The following is a 26,828-nucleotide window of genomic DNA, read 5'->3' as shown; positions in this document are numbered from 1 at the left end:
AAATTGATGAGAGGTTTTTCTCAGTAAAACAAGTTACAGAGAAAGCTTCAAAATGGAATGCACATGGTCCGAGTGTACAATAATTTAGTCTTTGAGAAAACTGAAACACAAACACATAAAGCATGTACTATCACACAAGACATTGGTCATACTGACACACAAGGTAACACACAAGAGTCTGACGGGGTTTACGTCGATTGTCAAAATTGTTTGATATTGTCAGCATAATGAACAATTGGAAGATCAAATTGATACTCGAGCAGAATTATTGTCCAAATTGCTCCAAGATAAAAAAGTCTTCTGTTGTTACACGATCAAACAAACAGGAAGACAATGCCGCCGCATCATTTGTACCAGACACACAAAATCCAGCTGTTTCAGTAGAAGATTTACAAGCAGATGAACTACAACAGAAAAAATTCCATGACAGAGCTGCACGCATTAATCTGAAAATAAATGAATAGTTAATGAAAATTGTAAAAGACATTCCAAACTTCAATGACAAGATGGATGCCTTTTATAGTGCGGACATTTTTTAATCAAACACAGAATAAGTTCAATCTTAATGATGAACAAAAATATAAGCTATTCAAAGTATGGTTACCCTCACATATGGGAAAAAGGTTACAGACCACACCCAGATTAAATGATGATAAATTGACGCATAGCACAAAAGAAGACAGACTTAGACTATTATTATTATTATTATTATTTATTGTTATAGCACCATTTATTCCATGGCGCTTTACATGTGAGGGGGGTATACATAATAAAAACAAGTACAATAATCTTAAACAATACAAGTCATAACTGGGTAGCAAAAGAAAAAAGCAGGATGCACCCCCCAATCTTCAAAGTAGCAAATTTTATTGAGTCTTCACAATTAAAACTTAATGGCCGGGGGAGAAGAAAAGAAGCTCGTGTGAGCAGGGGAGACGACGGCCGTTTCGCGCGGTCCTTGCGCTTCAATGGGTCTGCACCTCCATTACATTCTTCTGCACTCGCTCAGACTGACAACAGACAAACGCAGTCACCATATGCACCATTAATCAGACAGATCAGAGAGATGACTGTGAAGGAGACTGAGTCCAGGGACAGAATTTCAAGTGCTTTTAATAAGGACATTGGTCTTCTCCCATCTCCTCCATCTTCTGACAATCACAGACTTCTCCTTCACCCCATTCATTCGAATTTGTGACTCGTTGCATTGGATGACTGTAGATGACCATTTATCAATGGAAATTTAGCAGGACAGAATGTTGTATTTCTTATTGATACAGGAGCTCAATTACGTGTTACAAATCTTGATTTGAAGCTACAACCAGATTCACCAGTTTGTACTATTGTTGGTTTTAGTGGAAAGGTGGAACTACAGCAACCTTGGTTACCAATGTGACGTTGGAAATACCTAGTTCTTCCAAAACAGGAATTGACATTTGCTATGGTCGTGATTCTGAAAATATACTTGGCACATATTTTGTGCAGAAATTCGGTTGGGTAGTCGATCTAGGAAATCAAGTGATTTGGAAAGATTCTAATTGTTGTAAACCTGAAGTCATTGACCCTAGTGATTATAGCCATGTTGGAAGTATTTGCTTAAATTATGTTGTGTCAACAGATCGTTTGTGGCCTGAAACTGGTGGTGATGAGGTATTGACAGAAATTGTACAGCTTTTTCCTTTTCTTTGGGCTCTGTTAAGGAATGAGGTTGGTACAATGAAGGATGTTGTTGTACATGTGGAAGGGCGAGATCTTCCACCACAACGTTAGTATAAATTGCCTCCAGAATCAATTGATTCTATCAAATAAATAAGGCAGCACACTGTAGCGCTAAAACATGCAAACATGAAACGTGAAAATTGAACTGCATTACTGCACTAGAAATATGAAAAAATGAGAGCGTTTAGCGCATAAATTGGCCAATTCATGGGTACCTGGTAGCCACATTAGGGCATCTCTCGTATACCAGGTCCTAAACTTTCCTTTCCTCACTGAGAATAAACGTCTTCATCTGAATGGGTACCTGTGAAACCTCTTAGACTAAATTTCTTTCTCTCTATGGAGGAGTAATGGACCTGCTGCGATTAAAACACCTGTGGCTAAGAGGCGAAGTGCTCAGTCAGAAGGATAATGAATACAGATTTCAAAAAGGTTAAGGACCTGGTATACGAGAGATGCCCTAATGTGGCTACCAGGTACACATGAATTGGCCAATTTATGCGCTAAATGCTCTCATTTTTTCATATTTCTAGTGCAGTAATGCAGTTCAATTTTCATGTTTGCATGTTTTAGCGCTACAGTATGCTGCCTTATTTATTTGACTGTATATGAGTTGGTGAGTCTAGGTTCAGCACCTGTTCACACTTAGTCTATGTTTGGATGTGACGGTCAGTTTTTTTAAATCTGTATTCATTAGCCTTCTGACTGAGCACTGACCTCTTGAAAAGAGTTGTCAGTACAAGTTTGCATTTACTTTCTTGGATGAACAATATCTGTTTTGTAGGTTACTTCAAGGAGCACATTTGTCACCTAGTGTTTTCCATCAGGCATTGCAAAAGGTATTATCTAGATTTTCTAGACCAGATTGTATTTTGCAATATGTTGATGATATTATGTTGTCTTCTGAGGATGAAGAATCACATGTTTCTCTTCTGACAGAATTGTTTGAGCTGCTGCATGATGCAGGGTTGAAATTGAACACCAAAAAGGTCAAATTGATGCAAACCAAGGCCAGGTTTTAACCCTAACCCTAACCCTTGCATGATCTTTTAAAAGGTGAAAATAGTGATTACTTTGGTCCTTGGGGTGATGAACAACAAACTTCATTTGAACAATTGAAAATGAATTTACAAAAGTCACCTGCTTTGTCCACAGTAGATCCTTCGGCTCCATTTGCTTTGCAAGTACACACATCAGAGACATCTGTGTCTGCTGTGCTGCTACAGTTGTAGGGAGAAGAGTGGAGAATTTTGGGCTATTATTCTAAGCTTCTCTCACCTGTTGAAAGAGGTTTTGAGACCTGTGCAAGACACTTGGTGGGTGTACTTAGCAGTCAAAGCAACTGAACACATGTTGGGTTCAACAAAATCACTTTTCAAACTCCTCATTCTACACTAAGGCTATGTGCACACGTTCAGGATTTCTCGCAGAAAATTCCTGAGAATTCCGGACATTTTCTGCAAGAAATCCGCAAGAAAATCGCATGCGTTTTTGGCGCGGTTTTTTCCGGACAGTTCCCAATGCATTTTGGAGTGGGAAATCCGCAAAAAAACGGAAAATTAATGAACATGCTGCGTTTTTTGCCGCGATGCGTTTTTTCGCGGAAAAAAACGCATCATGTGCACAAAACATGCTGAATTCATTCTAAATGATGGGATGCTTATTGTATGCGGGTTTTTTGCGGTTTTATAGCGTTTTTATCGGGAAAAACCGCGAAAAAACCGCAACGTGTGCACACAGCCTTAAACTTCTCTTTGAGAACAATATCCCAGGTGTGTCACAGAGATTTGCTCATTGGTTATTGTCATTGTCTCCAAAACAAATTGAGGTAGATTATAAGGCCAAATATGTTCTTCCTCAGTTGATGCAATATGAAGGACAAACTCATGATTGTTTAGTCTTTTCATGATCCTAGTCCATCGCTTTTCAGACGGAACCCAGAGGCAACAGATGGACCAATTTTTGTAGATGGTTCCAGATTTTATTCAGATGGGCACTACTATTCATCATATGCCATTATTTATCCCAAAAGATTACAGATTGTAAAACACTAATTACTGTGTAATTTTTCAGCTCAAAGGGCAGAGCTAGAAGTGATAAAAATGGTACTACAGCTGAACGAAGCTGATAATCAATGTCCCATTGTAATCTACAGTGATAGCTCCTATGTTGTGAGATCACTGACATGTTATTTGCCAGTTTGGGGAAAAGAGGCTATGTAGATTCTTCTAATAAGACTCTTGTACATAGTGACACACTGAAAACAATTTTTCAGATAGCATCGAAAACCCCTAATGGTTTTGCTATTGTTAAAGTTCCTGCCCATAAAAAATCTGATGATGAATTATCTGTTGGAAATGCCACAGCAGATAGGTCAGCCAAAGAGGCAGCCCTGACAGGAGAAGAAGTGTTTCACCCTGAACCTCTCGAGGTTAGAGCAGTTCAAAAAATAGACACGCATATCCCTTCTTTTGCAGAAGAACAAGAAAAAGACACATCTCTTGTTGCTTCCCGGGTTGATCTAAAACCTCCCTTTGTTTGTGAAAACGGGGTTTTGTGTCATGACTTAAACGGGGAGTTGCGTCCTGTTGTACCAAAACATCTACAGGCTGAGTTCACAAAATATAATCATGAAAGTTTGGGTCATTTGCGCCAACAGAAATTGTTAGACATTCTCAGAGAGAAATTTTACTGGGAAAAGATGGAAGAGACAGTACAAAGTGTTGTCCAATCATGTCTCATTTGTGCCCAAATTAATCCAAGACCAAAAGGACAGAAACCGCCACTGCTCCGAACCGCACCTGCAGATGGTCCATGGTCTACACTACAAATCGACAACATTGGTCCGTTACCATCAGGTAAAAATGGTCTCAGGTATGCATTGGTGGTAGTAGATGTTTTTTCTAAATGGGTTGAAATTTTACTTGTCAGAAAAGATGATGCTTTGTCTACAGCTAGAGCATTAGTTAACCATGTCTTTTGTACTTGGGGGATCCCAAGGATGATCTCCTCCGATAGAGGAAGTCACTTTACAGGAAAAATCATGCAAGCTGTTTGTACTATTCTAGGGGTACAACAACAGTTCCATGTACCTTACCATCCACAGTCTGCAGGTATTGTGGAAAGGATGAATAGAACAATAAAATCCAGAATTGCCAAGATGCTATTGGACAAAGGGAATACTTGGGTTGATGCCGTACCTTTTGTATTGTTGAGTGTGAGAGGAACAACTTCTTCTACAACTCAGTTTACTCCTTTTGAACTAATGACAGGAAGAAAAATGACATTGATTTTTCCACATGAACCATTTTTGTCCACACCTCAAAAAGATGCTGTTGCAAGGTCCAAATGGTTGCAATTGTTGCAGGAAAATTTAAAAACGATTCTTCCACATGCTGCATCAAGAATGCAGAGAATGGAGCCACCATATGAATCCAAATTCAAAAAAGGGGCTCAGGTGATGATCAAAACTTTCAGGAAGAATGGACCTTGGGAAAGTAACTGGGAAGTTGTATATTGCAAAATAATGATACTGCATTTCTTTTAGGAAGAAATGGATTCCAATAAGAGCTGGAATACGAAACACCATGGCCTTGATGGAAGGGAATCAACACCAACCCTTCAGGAGAACATAGTAACATAGTAACATAGTTAGTAAGGCCGAAAAAAGACATTTGTCCATCCAGTTCAGCCTATATTCCATCATAATAAATATATTCCATCATAATAAAGAAGACAACATTTCCCAGGAAAAGCTACTATCTGATGGGAATCATATTTCTGCTGCTAGGTACTATTTCAACTGTGATCTACGCAGAAGATATTTTGCATCGTGGAACCAACACTAGTGAAGTGAATGAACCTTTCGAAAGAACTCTACATTCGAGGAAACCAAGAGGATCAAGTCTACAAAACCTGATAGATGAAGACATACCGGACAATTCAGTAGATATTACTGGAAACATTTGCATGGGTTAAGGTGTAAAATGCTGTATTGAGCTACACTTCATACATAACACTGACATAATATTACATGCTATCACAGGACCTAAGGCTGGGTTTATACAGTTACAAGGAGATTATGTACACAATAATAAGACAGGCACATGGAAATGTAATCCTACAGATGTTTTATACTGGAATATAGAGATAAGAGGTGAAGAAAAGGCTGTGTGGTCGGGTGATATTACAAATGATATGATCGCAAAATGGAAAGTTGGAACATCCAAAACAGATATTTGGTTAAAGACACAACTTTTTGGGAAAATTTTAGATCCTTCATTACTTTCTATTACAGAGGGAGAAGAAGATTTGGTAAAAACATGGAACTTCCAGATAACTAGAGAACCAGTACAAGTACAGGTATCTGTAATTTTTACAGTAACAAATACTATAGCTCCAGAAGTAAGGGTTACACCACAAGCAGTACATAGTCAAGAAAATATGTCTCCTTTGTCATTAAAATGCAACACAAGGTTAGAATTACCTTCAGAATCTGTGCTAACATGGACCAAGGATAGATTATTTTTGGGAAGTTTTTCAAATGGTCCAATAAATATTATACACAGAGGCCAATCCGGTAATGTGAGATGGTTGAATAAGAATTTTATTTTTTCTGTAGATAATCCATCTCCTAAGGATTCTGGACTTTACCAATGTTGCGTTTTAACGAAAAATAATTACAAACAATGTAAAGATGTAAATGTGAATATTTGGTCAGCAGTAGATAATGTATGCACACAGACAAGATTTCAACCATCTACTCCTTTCCAAATTAACCAATTCCAATCTAAACCCCTATTACGAGAAGGAGTGTTTATGACTATAATATGGACTTTTAACATGTCTAATTGGAAAATCTCTTCTAGATATCCCCAGTGTCAATCACATCTCATTAACATGGAAATGGGAATAGAACAATGGGAAAAGAATCCCAGCACAAGTTAGAAGTAGGAGGGGAGTGTTAGAAAGTATTTTGGGGGGATTAGGAACAGTAGGAAGTCTAACACTATGGACATACATACACTTAAATCAGATTTGGAAAATGTGGGATATATTGGAGGTAAAGGGGTAAAGATTCAGAAAAGTTTAAATCAAGTCCTTGAAAAGATGGTTTTGAACACTGCTGTTGTATTGGAATCTTCCGTGTCACATCTACAAGATGCTACTTTAGCTTTAATAGAAAGTGAACAGGAATCTCAAGTGGCCAAAACATGTCTAGAAATTCAGATTGGATATTCCACCAATCTGAAAATGATTGCACAAGCCTTACAAAGTGGAATTACACCTTTAGAACTAATGAGGAATTTGCCTACAGAATATAATTTTGCATTAAATCATACAGATTTGTGGGTAAATAAGTGGTTAGGATGTGAACAGAACATTTGTGTAGGAACATCACTGATTCCAATGTCGGGAAGAGAAGAAACCCTGGTTCCGATAACTGTTCTGGGAATCCCTGTTCGTCGTACACAATTGCTATATTAATAACTACAGTACACAGATTTTGCATTTGATGGTACAATGTTGTGAATTCAGCTTTTGGGCTCCCTCCGGTGGTTGTAGAGGGTTATGCAGTTGTGTCTGGATTGCAGGAGTGGACATGTGTTTCTACTAATTGCAGGACGGACTGGGGTATATAGCTTTGCAGGATCCTTTAATCAGTGCCAGTTGGCCATTGTTCTTGAAGGATTCACTTCCCTGCTGGTCTCTCCAGTTTGCTGTGTTTTTCTACAAAGATAAGTCTTGGCTTTGTTTTTTCTGTCCACCTGCAGTGGACCTTATAGTTCTGTGCATTTTCATGTTTTTGTCTTACCAAGCTTGGTCTGTGAAGGATTTTTTGCAGCCTAGCTATTTCTCTGGAGATGCAGATATACCCCCCATGTCTTTAGTCAGATGTGGTGATCCGTATTTTCTGCGGTGGATATTTTCTAGTGTTTTTGTACTGACCGCATAGTACTCTGTTCTATTCTTTCTTTTTAGCTAGTATGGCCTCCTATGCTAAAATCTGATTTCATATCTGCGTATGTTTTTTCCCTCTCCTCTCACAGTCAGTATTTGTGGGGGGCTATCTATCCTTTGGGGATTTTCTCTGAGGCAAGATAGGTTTCCTGTTTCTGTCTTTAGGGGTAGTTAGATCTTAGGCTGTGCCGAGGGGTCTAGGGAGAGTTAGGTACCCCCCACGGCTGCTTTTAGTTGCGCTGCTAGGTTCAGGGTTTGCGGTCAGTACAGGGACCACCTTTTCCAGAGTACGTCTCATGCTGCTCCAAGGCCACCAGATCATAACAGTACAACTGGCCAACAATGAGTTAATTGCTTCTCAGAAGAAGGGTGGAAAGATTTTGAGCCATTTTTTTTTCCTGAGCTTGTTTGGTCTTTTCCTCCCTCTTTACCTCTGGGTGGCTACAAAGTCTAGTATTAACATGAATCTTCAGGAGTTAGTTTCTCGGGTGGATTAGCTTGCTGCTAGGGTACAGGGGATTTCAGATTTCATTGTTCAGACTGCTGCCTTAGAACCTAAGATTCCCACTCCTGATTTATTCTTTGGTGACAGATCCAAATTTTTGAGTTTCAAAAATAACTGTAAACTATTTTTTGTATTAAGACCCCGATCTTCTGGTGATCCTATTCAGCAGGTTAAAATCATCATATCTCTGCTGCGTGGTGACCCACAGGATTTGGCATTTTCCCTGGAATCTGGCAATCCTGCTTTGCTTAATGTTGATTCGTTCTTTTAGGCATTGGGGTTGTTGTATGATGAGCCTAATTCTGTGGATCAGGCTGAGAAAATTTTGTTAGCCCTGTGTCAAGGTCAAGAAGCGGCAGAATCGTATTGCCAGAAATTTAGAAAATGGTCTGTACTGACTAAATGGAATGTGGATGCCTTGGCGGCAATTTTCAGAAAGGGTCTTTCTGAATCCGTTAAAGACGTTATGGTGGGGTTTCCCACGCCTGCTGGTCTGAGTGATTCTATGTCTCTGGCCATTCAGATTGATCGGCGCTTGCGCGAGTGCAGAATTGTGCACACTGTGGCGTTGCCCTCTGAGCGGAGCCCTGAGCTTATGCAGTGTGACAGGATTTTGTCTAGAGCTGAACGTCAAACATTCCGGCGTCAGAATAGGTTGTGTTTTTACTGCGGCGATTCTGCTCATGTTATTTCTGATTGCCCTAAGCGTACTAAGAGAATCGCTAGTTCTGTTGCCATCAGTACTGTACAACCTAAATTTCTGTTATCTGTGACCTTGATCTTCTCATTATCATCATTTTCTGTCATGGCATTTGTGGATTCAGGCGCCGCGCTGAACTTAATGGACTTAGAATTTGCCAGACGTTGTGGTTTTCCCTTGCAGTCTTTGCAGAACCCTATTCCTTTGAGGGTCATTGATGCTACACCGTTGGCTAAAAATAAACCTCAGTTTTGGACACAGCTGACCATGCGCATGGCGCCAGCCCATCAGGAAGATTGTCGTTTTCTGGTGTTGCATAATTTGCATGATGATATTGTGCTGGGTTTTCCATGGTTACAGCTACATAATCCGGTGTTAGACTGGAAATCCATGTCTGTGAGTAGTTGGGGTTGTCAGGGGGTTCATGATCAGGTTCCTTTGACAATTTCCTCTTCCCCCTCTGCTGAAGTTCCTGAGTTTTTGTCGGGCTCATCGAATACATCCTGAAAGTCTAAGTCCAGTTCCCTTCCACCGCATAGGGACTGTGATTGTGCTATTGACTTGATTCCAGGTTGTAAGTTCCCTAAGGGTCGACTTTTCAACCTGTCTGTGTCTGAACATGCTGCCATGCGGAGCTACATTAAGGAGTCTTTGGAGAAAGGGCATATTCGGCCATCTTCTTCACTGTTGGGAGCGGGGTTCTTTTTTGTTGCCAAGAAGGATGGATCCTTGAGACCCTGTATTGATTATCGCCTCTTGAATAAGATCGCGGTTAAATTTCAATATCCCTTGCCTTTGCTTACTGATTTGTTTGCTAGGATTAAGGGGTCTAGCTGGTTTACTAAGATTGACCTTCGAGGGGCATATAATCTTATTCGTATCAAGCAGGGTGACGAATGGAAAACTGCATTTAATACGCCCGAAGGCCATTTTGAATACCTTGTGATCCATTCGGACTCTCTAATGCCCCATCTGTGTTCCAATCCTTCATGCATGATATCTTTCGGAGTTATCTTGATAAATTCATGGTTGTATATTTGGATGATATTTTGATTTTTTCCAATGATTGGGAGTCTCATGTGAAACAGGTCAGGATGGTATTTCAGATCCTCCGTAATAATGCTTTGTTTGTGAAGGGGTCAAAGTGCCTCTTTGGAGTGCAGAAGGTTTCTTTTTTGGGTTTCATTTTTTCTCCCTCATCTATAGAAATGGATCCGGTTAAGGTTCAGGCCATTCATGATTAGATTCAGCCCACATCTGTGAAGAGCCTTCAGAAATTCTTGGGCTTTGCTAACTTTTATCGTCGTTTCATTGCCAACTTCTCCAGTGTGGTTAAACCTCTAACCGATTTGACCAAGAAAGGCGCTGATGTGACGAATTGGTCCTCCGCGGCTGTTTCTGCCTTTCAGGAGCTTAAACGCCTATTTACTTCTGCCCCTGTGTTGCGTCAGCCGGATGTTTCTCTTCCATTTCAGGTTGAGGTTGACGCGTCTGAGATTGGGGCAGGGGCCGTTTTGTCTCAGAGGAATTCTGATGGTTCCTTGATGAAACCGTGTGCCTTCTTTTCTCGGAAGTTTTCGCCTGCGGAACGCAATTATGATGTCGGCAATCGGGAGTTGTTGGCTATGAAGTGGACATTTGAAGAGTGGCGACATTGGCTTGAGGGGGCCAAGCACCGCGTTGTGGTCCTGACCGATCATAAGAATCTGATTTACCTCGAGTCTGCCAAACAGCTGAATCCTAGACAGGCTCGATGGTCCCTGTTTTTCTCCCGTTTTGATTTTGTGGTCTCGTACATTCCTGGTACTAAGAATGTTAAGGCGGATGCCCTCTCTAGGAGTTTTTTTCCTGATTCCCCTGGGGTTCTTGAGCCGGTCGGCATTTTGAAGGAAGGGGTGATTCTTTCTGCCATCTCCCCTGATTTGCGATGGGTTCTTCAGGAATTTCAGGCTGATAATCCTGACCGCTGTCCTGTGGGGAAACTGTTTGTTCCTGATAGATGGACAACTAAAGTGATTTCTGAGGTTCATTGTTCTGTGTTGGCTGGCCATCCTGGGATTTTTGGTACCAGAGATTTGGTTAGTAGGTCCTTTTGGTGGCCTTCTTTGTCAGGGGATGTGCGTTCGTTTGTGCAGTCCTGTGGGATTTGTGCGCGGGCTAAGCCTTGCTGTTCCCGCACTAGTGGGTTGCTTTTGCCATTACCGGTCCCCGAGAGGCCCTGGACACATATTTCTATGGATTTTATTTCTGATCTTCCTGTTTCCCAAAGAATGTCGGTTATCTGGGTTGTCTGTGACCGATTTTCTAAGATGGTTCATTTGGTGCCTTTGCCTAAATTGCCTTCTTCTGATTTGGTTCCGTTGTTTTTTCAGCATGTGGTGCGTTTGCATGGTATTCCGGAGAATATTGTGTCCGACAAAGGTTCCAAGTTTGTTTCTAGGTTTTGGCGGGCCTTTTGTGCCAAGCTGGGCATTGATTTGTCTTTTTCTTCTGCATTTCATCCTCAGACAAATGGACAGACTGAGCGAACTAATCAGACCTTGGAGACCTATTTGAGATGCTTTGTGTCTGCTGATCAGGATGATTGGGTGGCTTTTTTGCCATTGGCCGAGTTTGCCCTTAATAATCGGGCGAGTTCGGCTACTTTGGTTTCGCCTTTTTTTTGTAATTTTGGTTTTCATCCTCGTTTTTCTTCTGGGCAGGTTGAGCCTTCTGACCTTCCTGGTGTGGATTCTGTGGTCGACAGGTTGCAGCAGATTTGGGCTTATGTGGTGGACAATTTGGTGCTGTCTCAGGAGGAGGCTCAACGTTTTGCTAATCGTCGTCGGTGTGTTGGTTCCCGGCTTCAGATTGGGGATCTGGTTTGGTTATCTTCCCGTCATGTTCCTATGAAGGTTTCTTCCCCTAAGTTTAAGCCTCGATTTATTGGTCCTTATAGGATTTCTGAGATTGTTAATCCGGTGTCCTTTCGCCTGGCGCTTCCGGCCTCGTTTGCTATTCATAATGTCTTCCATAAATCTTTGTTGCGGAAATATGTGGAGCCCGTTGTTCCCTCTGTTGATCCTCCGGCCCCTGTATTGGTCGATGGGGAGTTGGAATATGTTGTTGAGAAGATTTTGGATTCTCGTTTTTCGAGGCGGAATCTTCAGTACCTTGTCAAGTGGAAGGGTTATGGCCAGGAGGATAATTCTTGGGTTTCTGCCTCTGATGTCCATGCCGTTGATTTGGTTCGTGCCTTTCATTGGGCTCATCCTGATCGGCCTGGGGGCTCTGGTGAGGGTTCGGTGACCCCTACTCAAGGGGGGGTGCTGTTGTGAATTCAGCTTTTGGGCTCCCTCCGGGGGTTGTAGAGTGTAATGCAGTTGTGTCTGGATTGCAGGAGTGGACATGTGTTTCTACTAATTGCAGGACGGACAGGGGTATATAGCTTTGCAGGATCCTTTAATCAGTGCCAGTTGGCCATTGTTCTTGAAGGATTCACTTCCCTGCTGGTCTCTCCAGTTTGCTGTGTTTTTCTACAAAGATAAGTCCTGGCTTTGTTTTTTCTGTCCACCTGCAGTGGACCTTATAGTTCTGTGCATTTTCATGTTTTTGTCTTGCCCAGCTTGGTATGTGAAGGATTTTTTGCAGCCTAGCTATTTCTCTGGAGATGCAGATATACCCCCCATGTCTTTAGTCAGATGTGGTGATCCGTATTTTCTGCGGTGGATATTTTCTAGTGTTTTTGTACTAACCGCATAGTACTCTGTTCTATTCTTTCTTTTTAGCTAGTATGGCCTCCTATGCTAAAGTCTGATTTCATATCTGCGTTTGTTTTTTCCCTCTCCTCTCACAGTCAATATTTGTGGGGGGCTATCTATCCTTTGGGGATTTTCTCTGAGGCAAGATAGGTTTCCTGTTTCTGTCTTTAGGGGTAGTTAGATCTTAGGCTGTGCCGAGGGGTCTAGGGAGAGTTAGGTACCCCCCACGGCTGCTTTTAGTTGCGCTGCTAGGTTCAGGGTTTGTGGTCAGTACAGGGACCACCTTCTCCAGAGTACGTCTCATGCTGCTCCAAGGCCACCAGATCATAACAGTACAAACACTGAACAATTAGACATTTCCTCATGCTTAAATGTTGTCTCTAAGGTAATGTGTTTACCTGGACAGGATAAAGTAATTTATCATTCATGTTTCCATAATCATACCTCATGTCATGCCAGAGTTGAGAATGTGCACATGATCCATGACTTGGTGACCCCAGTAAGCGCTAATAAGATTTGTTTCCAAGTTATGTCAGAAAAAGAAGTTGTTTCTGCATTCTCCATCTTGTGTACATGCTGAAATCTGACAATAGGTTTATATTGTATCGAGGGAAATGTGAAAACTCTCTCAAAGAAGGAAGGAAGTATTAATATTACGTTAATAGGTTCAAGAAATCTAAAAATCCTTCCAATACAGTTCAATTTGTCCTAAATTAATAATTTTCCATGGAATATGTGGACAAATGAGGTAAAGACAGACAAGGGTTTGTTAAATTTGTTAACAAAACAATTAAAAGAAGCTGAAATTGTATTCAGACATGAGCAAGGGAATCTAAGTGATATTGAAGATGAATGGACAAGTATGTCAGGCTCATCTTGGTGGAGAAATTTAGGAAAATCAGTAAATAGTTGGTCACAGTCTTCAGCGAAAATGGCAGCAGGAAATGTATTATCTAATCCGATTGTTATTATATTTATTATAGTTTTGCTGTGTATAGTATATCAAATAGTTATGTGTAAAATTAAGAATATTTATAAAAAGATAAAGATAGAAATGAAAAAGGAAGATGATATTTTAAGAGAAATGCTAAAAAGAAAAATATAATCTTTGATTTAATTTTATTTTAGTCTCCAAAATTTAGATGACATTCAAGACAGATGTTGATACAAGGTTTTCAGAATAAAGAATGAATGTGATACGAATGGTGAGAGAAAGAGTTTAGGATTGATTATGATATTTTTCAAATCATAATCAGGGGGGAATGTAAAATCTTAATAATAATAATATTAATGCAACGCATATACAGAGATCAATTATTGAACAGAAGCTCTGGGTAGTGTGTGTGCAAGCTATTCAGGAGATCTTGGCTTATACATCTGTTCTCTGTATGTCAAAAGTAAAAGGATACTTGTCATATTTAGGCTATATGTGGATTACTTATGTTACTTGTAACTAACAAACAAAATATATTTACATAATGTACTATGAGGTAATGTACAGAACCAATATTTTGCAAGCTACTAGGTTTTGCTAATATGGTACGAGCTATGGACATATGGCGGTAGGTCGCCATATGTGGTTAGGAGGTAGGAAAAGTTAGTAACCAATGGAAGTCTATGGGTCAAAAGCGTATATAAGGAAGACCCAGCACCAGTAGGGGGCAGACTTTCTCATTTCTTGAGAACTCTCCACATGGACCACATCATGCCTCAAAGACATACACTTTCTCTCTTATAATCCAATACTTGATTTGTGTGCTATGAACTTATGAATTTACTTTTTCTTCATTTTTGTAACCACTTTTTGAATGGACATTAAATAAGATTTGTTTTATCCACACAATTCAATTTATGTTTGTAGTATTAATTCAATAGGAGGATCATACACTTGTGCCACAGAATCCCTCACCAAATGCAATAGGGAAAAATTCTCTGCAGTGTCCCTTGCACGTCTCATTTTTAGACGCACCATGGGATCAATACAAATATTAGCAATTCCTATGACCAAATCCCATAACCTGAGAATCCATGTTAATAAATTCTCTCCTGCTTGCTGCCTATACCTGGTAGCTAATTCTGTTAGCTCTCCTGCTGTATAATTTCTAGTTTTCTCTGTCATGGCGGATTCTACGCCAACAGCTGCATCTCCTGCATCCATCCTATCTTCCCTACTCTGAGTGACTTCTCTCTTGGTCTTTGTTACCACAATAGGTCTGGTATGCAATTCTACCTCATTTTCTAAGTCATCACATTCTAACAAATCTGACCATTTCTCATGTGCAATCATGGTTCTAACATGTGCAGTATGACTATCTGACACTGGCTGCTGTCTCCTCCTGCGCTTATTCATATTTTCTTATTTTTTTTATCACATATTCTTCAAAACTTTTTTGCATTTTGTCATGTTGTTTCACTTGATCTCTCAAAGCTGATTGCAAGCTGATCCTTTGCTCTATAACTGTATGCAGCTCTAAACGCAAGTGATCAATCTCCTCCTGCAAACTTTGCAGTGCCTGGACACAGACCCATCCAACGGCAGCTGCTGTTTTTTGCTCCTTTGCATCATAACTTGAGAGATCAAATTTTGCAGCCACATCCTGGAGATTTGCTAAACGCTGTCCCTCCATATACTTTATACATTCTTGTGCCATTGGGGTCCACGGTCCTGACAACACCCATTCCGGCAAGGATCTAGCACTACTCTCAACTGCTTTCCTAGTCTTATCAAACTTATTCAATTTTGCAAACATTTTAATTCAAGACAAAATCCCACTTCTGACACCACTTGTTTTATTAAGGTTCAAAGAATTGTGATGAATAAATAAATGCTCACATTACAATTGAATAAACTAAAATGAATTTACTTAATAAAAGATAATAAATGTAAACAGTCACTCAAAATAACACATAATCAATAAAGTCATAAGTCATACATTACATTAGCATGGTAGGAGTTCATCACTGATCGTCAAGGAAGCAAGAGACCGGGCCCAAGCACATGTCCTCTGTTATATCTCTCCAGCTACCCGAGGTGTGTCCAGCCTACACGTGTGGGGAATGATGTCACCAGTCTATTGTCCACTGGCAAAGTTACTTCCCCTCAATCCTCAATGAAACCTGATTTACCAGCTTTTTGCAACTGTAGGAGGGGGCTTCATGTAGGACACATGGTGGTAATGCAGCAACTGGGGGATGGGCCTCTGAATACATGTGGGAGAATTATATATATATCTGATTGAAACCATATCAATAGCGCTATAATTCATATTAATTGGAGTGTTGAAATCATTTAAAATATATAACATACTAAGCAACATATCATTATGTTATTGAGTATGTATAACAGTATTATTATTATTTATATTATTATGAACATTAAATTATTTTGCCAAAGAAGAAGAAAGAAGATCTTATTAATATGTTTACTTTGAGGGTTCCAATTAATTTCTGTCACCCTCAAAAGGGGAAATTGTTAAATATTAATTATTCTTATTCTCAATTCTGTACTGAACACAGTGTAGTTCGCTCACATTACAAAAGCTATTTAAGTACATATAGCTCAGAGTATAAGTTATCACCATATAGAGAGAACACGTGGTATTGTGGGACATATATAATTACGTCTCTTAGGAGGGAGGGGGCTGTCACGTGGGGGCTGTCACTTCCTGCCTTCACCATCATTCTCCATGGACATCAGACAATTCACAGTAGGAAGGAACAACTGGTAGCCATGATGACTTCAGACTTCACACAGACAGACAGCTTTTACCATTCAGAACTTTGTGAAAAATGTGGAACAAACACTGATAGGAACAAATGGACAATCTGTAACTATTTAATCTATTATATGTTTTGTTGCAATGTGGTTTTTCTGTGGACAATTCAATAAACCACTACATTTTTTATGAAAATATCATTACATTTTTCTTTAAGAGTAATGCACCTGGTAAATAGTCCTGATTAAATAAATGTGCAAAATAAGCATATTTAACACTATTCACCTACCCATAGCCTATTCCACTCCACCGCTTCAGTATTTTCCTCTTATTCATCTCCTCCTACATGTTTCATGCTACTTTTTGATTCATGATGTTTTACTATGTGTATTAAACCCTTGAATAAAATTACACAGTATATTTTTTAATATACCTCCTTTCAGTGGTGTGCTTGGATACTTGGTATCCATTTTCTAAGCTCTACAAAGGGAAAGAAGTAGCAAATGGCTTGAGAAAGTCCGGATGAACGGTCCAAACACGGGTTATGTTTCCAAAAACAAGCGTACGATATCTGTTCACTTAATCCTTTTAGGGTAAGTGAATCCATTCTGAAAATCCACTCATTTTCTCTTCTCAGCATATTCCTACCATCATCTCCCACCCGGGACTAGGTTTGACCATTTCTATCACAAAGAAGCAGATTGTATTCATCTCCCCATAGTGTGTCCCTCTCAATAGTCTTGCTAGTGGGGTATCATGATCATTTATGTCTCCCAAAGGTTCACTCTCCCTCCTTCTAAACTCTCCATTTTCCGTAGATAATCCAAGGGACAGAGATATGTGGCTACGTAGACTATGCCCGCAGTCTAATAATTTGAGAAGTCCCTCTGTTCTCCCAGTGGATGACCTTGTGAAAGATTTGTTGGATCTCATCCATTTACAGAAATGAGTCTCCACAGTTATAGAATCCACACGTCTTCCTATCCAGCCATTTACCCCCATATGTAGGTTTTTGGTGGAGACTGTACAAAATGATCTCTCATAGATTGTCCTCTCCTATAGGTGATCGTGCGGGTAGTCCCCACCATCTCCCTAGGGTCTGGATTTATTCTTAGGATGTCTTAATGTCTCCTAAGTACATTCCGGACGTGGCTATGTTTTCTATGAAACGTGCCAATAAGCCTTGTAATGTCATTTTGGGAACTGCCTTCTTTTTCCTTTTATTCAGTTAAAGAGACTGTCTATTCTTATTTTCTCCAAACGAGAGGACTGAATCTAGCATATATTGGGGATAGCCTTTATCCCTTATCCGGCCATACATCTCGCCTGCTTGTCTATGAAATTCCCAGATACTAGAGCAGCTCCTCCTGAATCCGAGGAATTGCCCTTTGGGTATACCTTTCTGAGGGGGCTGGGTGGTGGCTGTCCCACTTTAGGAAGCTGTTGGTACTACATGGCCACACAGACTCTCCCATATATCTATTGTCAGTTCCTTTTGATTTGACATTGATCACTACAGGTATATGCTGGGCAAGTGTTCCAGCTTAGGACACATCAATCCAGTATGGGAGCAAGTGATCTTCAGGTCCATGCGTTCCAGCGCTGGAGTATGACACGAAACGGAGGATGCGCGTCACTTCTGGCCCGGGCGCTCCAGCACTTTGCGTCATTTCCGGGCATGTTCTCTGGAACTTGGCGCGCCCTCCAGTATGCTTCTATCTATGAGTCCCAGTGTGGAACACATGTTGTAGTGCGGAGCATGTGCAGTACGATTGAATCTTTGTGTTCATTCAACAGATAGTGAGGGGCTGTTTGAGGAGAGGTCTGGGCAAGTGGGCTATTGAAAAGGACCTTCCGATAGAGGACACATGTACATCATATATCATGAGCTGACATCATTATATTGGGCCTCCTGATGATGGGGCAGGGTGAAAAACATTGAGGTACACTTTGATGGATGAGAGCTAATTTTGTTGTTACCCTGCTCAGATTGCTCCATATTTAATACGTTATCGGTGTGTCATAATTGGGTGGCGCTGGTTGTGGATACTAAGGATTCATTTAATAACTGAGCCTCCAAGCACATGGGGTTTATTATATTTTTAAACCATTTGAGCTGGCAAAGTGTTGGGCTTAATTATATTTATAGGATATTGCAGGGACAGCGGCCGAGCAGTGGGGGCACCAATGTCGAATTAATAAGGTTTCGAGCTCCACTGACGGGCAGAATTCAGTGAGTAGGGCTGGACTCAGTTCATCTTATGTTATCAGTAGATGTACGAGAGACGAGAGGCTGATGACCGCAGTTTTACCGTGTGGGTCAGTTCTACAGGGGGGATAGAGAGCTGGGGGGTCTGTGAGTGAAGCTGGGGGTATACGGTGTATACAGTGCACACAGGGGGGTCTGTGACCGAAGCTGGGGTATACAGGTGTACACAGGGGGGGTCTGTGACCAAAGCTGGGGGTATACGGGGGTATGCAGCACACACAGGGGGGGGTCTGTGACCGAAGCTGGGGTATACAGGTGTATATAGTGTACACAGGGGGGTCTGTGACCGAAGCTGGTGGTATATGGGTGTATACAGAGTACACAGAAGGGTCTGTGACCGAAGCTGGGGTATACAGTTGTATGCAGCGCACACAAGGGGGTCTGTGAGCGAAGCTGGGGGTATACGGTGTATACAGTGCACACAGGGGGGTCTGTGACCGAAGCTGGGGGTATACGGGTGTATGCAGCGCATACAGGGGGGTCTGTGACCGAAGCTGGGGTATACAGGTGTATACAGTGTACACAGGGGGGTCTGTGACCAAAGCTGGTGGTATATGGGTGTATACAGAGTACACAGAAGGGTCTGTGATCGAAGCTGGGGGTATACGAGTGTATACAGCATACACAGATGGGTCTGCGACTGAAGCTGGGAGTATACAGGTGTATACAGTGTTCACCAGGGGGGTCTGTGACCAAAGCTGGGGGTATATGGGGGTATACAGTGTACACAGGGGGGTCTGTGACTGAAGCTGGGGGTATACGGGTGTATACAGTATACACAGGGGAGTCTGCGACCGAAGTTTGGGGTATACGTGTGTATACAGAGTACACAGAGGGGTCTGCGACTGAAGCTGGGGTTATACGGGTGTATACAGCCTACACAGGGGGGTCTGTGACCGAAGCTAGGGGTAAATGGGTGTATACAGCGTACACAGAGAGGTCTGTGACCGAAGAAGGGGGTATATGGGTGTATAAAGCGTGCACAGGGGGGTCTGTGACTGAAGCTAGGGGTATACGGTTCTATACAGCGTACACAGGGGAGTCTGTGACCGAAGCTGGAGGTATATGGGTGTATACAGCGTACACACAGGGGTCTATGACCGAAGCTGGGGGTATACGGCTGTATACAGGGTGCACAGAGGGGTCTGCAACTGAAGCTGGGGGTATACGGGTGTATACAGAGTACACAGAGGGGTCTGTGACCGAAGCTGGGGGTATACGGGTGTATACAGCGTACACAGGGGGGTCTGTGATCAAAGCTCAGGGTATACAGGTGTATACAGCGTACACGGGGGTCTGTGACCAAAGCTAGGGGTATACGGGTGTATACAGTGTACACAGAGGGGTGTGCGGCCGAAGCTGGGGGTATACGGGTGTATACAGCGTACACAGAGGGGTCTGTGACCGAAGCTGGGGGTATATGGGTGTATACAGCATACACAGAGAGGTGTGAGGCCGAAGCTGGGGGTATATGGGTGTATAAAGAGTGCACAGAGGGGTCTGTGACCAAAGCTGGGGGTATATGGGTGTATACAGCGTACACAGAGGGGTCTGTGACCAAAGCTGGGGGTATACGGGTGTATACAGCGTACACAGAGGGGTCTGTGACCGAAGCTGGGGGTATACGGCTGTATACAGGGTGCACAGAGGGGTCTGTGACCGAAGCTGGGGGTATATGGTTGGTCAGTACACAGGACCCCATACAAACAGGGCTCCCCTCAGTACATGCCAGGCTTTGCTCTGTATACACACGGCTCCGCTCCATACACCTCGTACACACACTGCTCTGCTCTGTACACCCTTTACACACGGCTCCGCTACATCCACACTGTAAACCCCTCCTGACCCCACACATAAACTTCCCCTCATCCATCACCATGACAACCAGCACAGCAGAGTCCTGCATATACACAGAGGCCCCAGATCATGTGACCCCTGACCCCTCCTCTCCTGTGACCTCATCACAGGTCCTGTGCTCACACAACAGCCATATAAATCTCAGGCCACGGTGGTCTCTCCCAACTTCTGCTCTTTCTCCTTCTTTTCTTGCAGGGGCCGCAGTGGATTTCATCCTAGATCCATAGAGCCGAATAGAGGAGCGATGTTCCTTCAGGCTGATGGTAATTGATGGTGATATTTGTCCAACGTCCACTTTACAGAGTAAATCCCGCCAGGACTGTAGCAGGTAAAGACCCCAATATCCACAGGTGTCCCTTCTAATGGGGGAAAGTGCCAAAGAAAACCCATCATCTCCCGAGAAAGAAGCCCTGTACATGGAGACATTGGCCTCACTACGTCACTGACCAATATACTACACACCTGTACAATACACTACGTGGCTATGTTATATACTATGTAGCTATGTTATATACTACGTCACTGTGCAATATAGTACGTAGCCTGTGCTATATACTACCTACATATTCTAGAATTCCCGATACGTTAGAATCGCGCCACCATCTAGTCTCTTATAAAAGCCTCAAACTTCTGTGTGTGAATCAGAGCTGAGATCTAACATGATAGAAGATTACAGTGCGGGGAAGACGGGAAACCTTCATATAGAGGCCGGTGGTGATGGAGTCAGTGACCGACTCTGGACAAATCTGTTTCTAGAGCCGTAGTAGAAGATGAAGATGTCGTCCTCATCATGAAGTAGTTATTTCTCATGTCGCGTGTAATGAATATCTCCTGCAGTATTGCTAATGCCGATTCCAGGGTCGGTAAATGAGACGAGAATTAGCGTTATGGAAGATGAGTCTATGAGAAACGTATTCAGCTGCCGACTCCGAGGAGGAAACTGCTTGTTGTCTGTGGCCTAAATGTATAGGATTTATTAGTAGATGTAAAGAAGGAAACTAAATACTATAAAATAATAAATCTCATATATTTCAGTCAGCAATAGTGCAAGTTCCACCACTTAAAAAGATGAGAGGCGTCTGTAATTTACATCATAGGTAGACCTCAACTATGGGAGACAAACTGAGAAAAAAAAAATCCAGAAAATCACATTGTCTGTTTTTTTAACATTTTATTTGCATATTATGGTGGAAAATAAGTATTTGGTCAGAAACAAAATTTCATCTCAATACTTTGTAATATATCCTTTGTTGGCAATGACAGAGGTCAAACGTTTTCTGTAAGTCTTCACAAGGTTGCCACACACTTTTGTTGGTATGTTGGCCCATTCCTCCATGCAGATCTCCTCTAGAGCAGTGATGTTTTTGGCTTTTCGCTTGGCAACACGGACTTTCAACTCCCTCCAAAGGTTTTCTATAGGGTTGAGATCTGGAGACTGGCTAGGCCACTCCAGGACCTTGAAATGCTTCTTACGAAGCCACTCCTTCGTTGCCCTGGCGGTGTGCTTTGGATCATTGTCATGTTGAAAGACCCAGTCACGTTTCATCTTCAATGCCCTTGCTGATGGAAGGAGGTTTGCACTCAAAATCTCATGATACATTCATTCTTTCATGTACCCGGATCAGTCGTCCTGGCCCCTTTGCAGAGAAACAGCCCCAAAGCATGATGTTTCCACCACCATGCTTTACAGTAGGTATGGTGTTTGATGGATGCAACTCAGTATTCTTTTTTCTCCAAACACGACAAGTTGTGTTTCTACCAAACAGTACCAGTTTGGTTTCATCAGACCATAAGACATTCTCCCAAAACTCCTCTGGATCATCCAAATGCTCTCTAGCAAACTTCAGACGGGCCCGGACATGTACTGGCTTAAGCAGTGGGACACGTCTGGCACTGCAGGATCTGAGACCATGGTGGCGTAGTGTGTTACTTATGGTAGGCCTTGTTACATTGGTCCCAGCTCTCTGCAGTTCATTCACTAGGTCCCCCCGCGTGGTTCTGGGATTTTTGCTCACCGTTCTTGTGATCATTCTGACCCCACGGGGTGGGATTTTGCGTGGAGCCCCAGATCGAGGGAGATTATCAATGGTCTTGTATGTCTTCCATTTTCTAATTATTGCTCCCACTGTTGATTTCTTCACTCCAAGCTGGTTGGCTATTGCAGATTCAGTCTTCCCAGCCTGGTGCAGGGCTACAATTTTGTTTCTGGTGTCCTTTGACAGCTCTTTGGTCTTCACCATAGTGGAGTTTGGAGTCAGACTGTTTGAGGGTGTGCACAGGTGTCTTTTTATACTGATAACAAGTTTAAACAGGTGCCATTACTACAGGTAATGAGTGGAGGAAAGAGGAGACTCTTAAAGAAGAAGTTACAGGTCTGTGAGAGCCAGAAATCTTGATTGTTTGTTTCTGACCAAATACTTATTTTCCACCATAAAATGCAAAAAAATGTTAAAAAAAACAGACAATGTGATTTTCTGGATTTTTTTTTCTCAGTTTGTCTCCCATAGTTGAGGTCTACCTATGATGTAAATTACAGACGCCTCTCATATTTTTAAGTGGTGGAACTTGCACTATTGCTGACTGACTAAATACTTTTTTGCCCCACTGTATCTCCAGTAATTGTATTATTACAGGATTCTTATAATGTTACATCGGCTCATCTTCTCATTCAGGTCTCTACAATATCGGATCCTCTCAGTGAAGATCTTGAAGAAAGAAAATTTTCCTGATTCACCCATCAAAGATGGATATGGACAGAGACAAGATGGCGGAGAGGATATTACACCTCACCCTAGAGATCCTCTTCCGGCTTACTGGAGAGGTGAGAGATTCTGATGACGTCACATTACATCATTCTTATCTATGGGAATAACAGATGGACAGAACTGGAGAGGTGAGGACTCTGGAAATGTCTGTAGTGAGATTTATTAATGTGTCTCTCCATTACCAGGGTTACACAGTGGTGAAGAAGACCTCTAGTGATCGCTATCAGGACCCTGTGTCTGAGGGATGGGGAAGACCCCTGAGCCCAATAACGGGGCCTCCACCTCACCCCCTGATCCATGAGGACATCAATGACTAGAAGATACTAGAACTCACCTACAAGATGATTGAGCTGCTGACTGGAGAGGTGACACTGCTGGGAATGCTGGGACGTTATACAGTAACACTACGAAGGGATCAGGGGGATGACGGTATCATTGTATGTGTCAGGTTCCTTTAAGGTGTCAGGATGTCTCTGTCTATTTCTCCATGGAGGAGTGGGAGTATTTAGAAGGACACAGAGATCTGTACAAGAACGTCATAATGGAGGTTCCCCAGCCCCTCACATCTCCAGGTAACTGAGAAAACTAAATACACACGGCCTATAATTATCTGTATGTAAAGAATGAATTCACTCCCTGTATGTGTTTCCTCCAGATCTATCCAGTAAAAGGACAACACCAGAGAGATGTCCCCATCCTCTTCTTCCACAGGACTGTAACCAAGAAGATCCCAATGTTCCTCAGGATCATCAGGTAGATGGAGAGAAGGTGTCATCAGAACTCAGACACATCTGTTTATTTCCGATCCCGGAAAAACCAATACCGGAGATATCAGTGTCCGTGTGTGTAATACTTGCGGCACATGTGTGGCAACCGTGTGCTGCCTCAGTACCACACAGACTGCCGCCTGGCAAGAAGTGCTACTGTAAGCGCTGTTCCCCTGTGACGGGTGCTGAAGACGGCTCTCTTCGTTCTCCCCTGCTCTGCCAGCGATCGGCAGGAGCAGAAGAGAATGATGAGTTATATGAAAGTCTGAACGATGACAGCAGGTGGGGGCTTTTGGGACTATTACTCCCATCGCAACGGCATCGGGTCCACCGCATTTTTTGCAACAAGCCTTACTAAAGCTCACAGCTGGGGGCTGGTATTCTCAGGCTGGTAAGGGGCTATTGCTTTAGGCCCACCTTCAGCCTAAAAACAGCAGCCCGCAGCTTCCCAGAAAAGGCACATTTCTTAGATGCGCCAATTGTGGCACTTTGCCCGGGTCTTCCCACTTGCCCTGTAGTGGTGGCAAGTGGGGTTAATATTTGTGGGATTGATGTCACCTTTATATTTTCAGGTGACATCATGCCCACGGCTTCGTAATAGAGAAGTGTCTATAAGCCACCTATCCATTATTAATCCTATAGTTATATGTAAATAAAGACACAGCAAGAGTAAAGTCCTTTAATTGAAAAAATTACAGACTCCTTTATTAAGTTCAAAGTAAACCATACGTACTGCATTGCCTAATTCCACCAAAGTCCTCGATTTCCTGTAATAAAAGTAAAATAAAAAACAGCAATATACCATACCTGTCTGTCGTTCTGCCCCACGCTGTAATCCATGTCTGGGTGGCAAATAGTTTTCAGCCTGAAGGGTGCCAAGATGCGACCGTCCAGGCTGAAAACTACTGGTGAATGAGCTGCTGCGAGCCCAGCCTCGGTGACTAGCGGTGACATCATCACTGGCATTTTCCCACAGTCCTGTGGTCACTGCTGGTCAATGATGCTGTGCTCTTATCAGCTCATTCACCAGTGGTTCTCAGCCTGGACGGTCGCATCTTGGCACCGTCCATGATGAAAACTAATTATCCCCCAGACATGGATTACGGCGTGGGACAGAACGAGAGACAGGTATAGTATGTTGTTGTTTTGTTATTTTATTTTTATTACAGGAGATCGAGCGCTTCGGTGGAATTAGACGAGGTCGTAAGTATGGTTTAATTGAGAATATTAAATGAGTCAGTCATTTTTTTTCCAATTAAAAGACTTTATTCTTTGCTGTGTCTTTATTTACCATATAACTATAGGATTAGTAATGGAGAGGTGTTTTTATAGACACCTCTCCATTACTAAGCTGTGGGCTTGATGTCACCTGACAATACAAAGATGAAATCGACCCCACAAATATTAACCCCTCTTGCCACCGCTACAGGGCAAGTGGGAAGAGCCGGGCAAAGCGCCAGAATTGGCGTATCTAATAGATGTGCCTTTTCTGGGCAGCTGCAGGTTGCTGTTCTTAGGTTGAGTGGCAATATCCATGACCCTTTACCAGCCTGAGAAAAAGGCTCGAGCCACCTGTTATACGGGTTAGTGTCCTACCTACAAGGGGGACAGAGAGATCACATGAGGACCTTGTGAGAGCCGTAAGGCAGCCAGGGACTACACCACCACGCTAGAAGGAAGGCTTCTAACTCCACATGGTAAAGGGGAATCCCAACTCGCTTCCAAGCCAGCCGGATCCTACCTGTGATTTGGTGCCATGGACTGTGGCTGCCTGAATTCATCAGTAAACCAGGTAAAGAGACTGCAAACTTGTGTCCTCCGTTTCCTTGCTACACCACCCACCATCTTTATCAATACTCTGGAAGCCTTGGGGACCCAGCTTCATCTGTGGGAAGCCATACCATAACTGCTGCCACAACATCTCCCCAGAGGACCCCTTTAAGCAGCGTCGGTCACCCTGACCAAATACCCCAGGTGGCATCACGAGCACAAACTTTATTCAATGACCCTTTAAGGACATTCCCTTAGGCGCCCAGGACCACGGACCGGGTAGCTGCCATTGTGACATCCCCTTTAAGTATCAGACCCAGTACCGAGTACCCCACGGTCCTGGCGCGTGTCCCACACTCACGTGGCAGCACACAGAGGTAGGAAAAATAGGAACACTGTCTCTTTAAATCCTCATTGGTTTATTGTAAGGCAGCATAAACCAAGTTGTGGGGAAAACAAACTTAGAATTTTTGGCTAAAACGAGCAAAATAACAAAAGAAAAAAAAAACTGCAGCACAGTCCGTATGTTGCGGGTGGCACCCTGGCCTGGAGCAGGACAGGTTCAGTCTGTGCTTGACGAGCCACGAAGCCTCTGGAGTCCTCTCTCCAGGCTAGCTGAACCCAGACTGCCTGTAGAGCTCGGTTATTTCAACCCAAGCCTGTAACTTCCCCATCATGTGATTGATCACATGATCATGTCCTCACGCAGGTCCTGGCGGGTCTACCAGGGGAGATAAAGTGGACCTTCTCCCACCCGCTCTGTGAAGGTCCACATAAAACCAGCCCTGTTTATGCTACTTAACCCTCACAACACGTAGTGTGCTGGAGAAGAAATGCTCTGGTTTCACACCGTTAAGCGCAGTGACACGTATCTCCTCTATCACCTTACCAGTGACTCTGTCACAATGTGTAGACGCCGGTGAAGGTCTTGTGCTCAGTCTTGTTTTATCCACCAGTATTATATGTTTTATACTTGTGTAATGAGAACGGTGGAGATGGCAGGATTAGAGCTGATCATAGATGTGACTTCTCCATCTGTCGGTGACTTTTATAATATTT

At 42.6% G+C, this 26,828-nt stretch overlaps 1 long non-coding RNA gene across 1 annotated transcript; it reads left to right on the top strand.

Moving 5' to 3' along the window:
* The first annotated feature begins 20,603 nt into the window (after nucleotides 1–20,603).
* On the top strand, nucleotides 20,604–23,579 carry LOC138667338 (uncharacterized). Its single transcript, XR_011318717.1, has 3 exons — nucleotides 20,604–20,730; nucleotides 23,140–23,288; nucleotides 23,418–23,579. It is a non-coding gene; the product is annotated as an uncharacterized lncRNA (long non-coding RNA).
* The last annotated feature ends 3,249 nt before the right edge of the window (nucleotides 23,580–26,828 follow it).

This window comes from Ranitomeya imitator, chromosome 2 (genome assembly GCF_032444005.1).
Source record: "Ranitomeya imitator isolate aRanImi1 chromosome 2, aRanImi1.pri, whole genome shotgun sequence".
NCBI lineage: Eukaryota > Metazoa > Chordata > Amphibia > Anura > Dendrobatidae > Ranitomeya > Ranitomeya imitator.
Note: the sequence above shows the minus strand (reverse complement) of the source record. Positions and strands in the feature narration are given on the sequence as shown.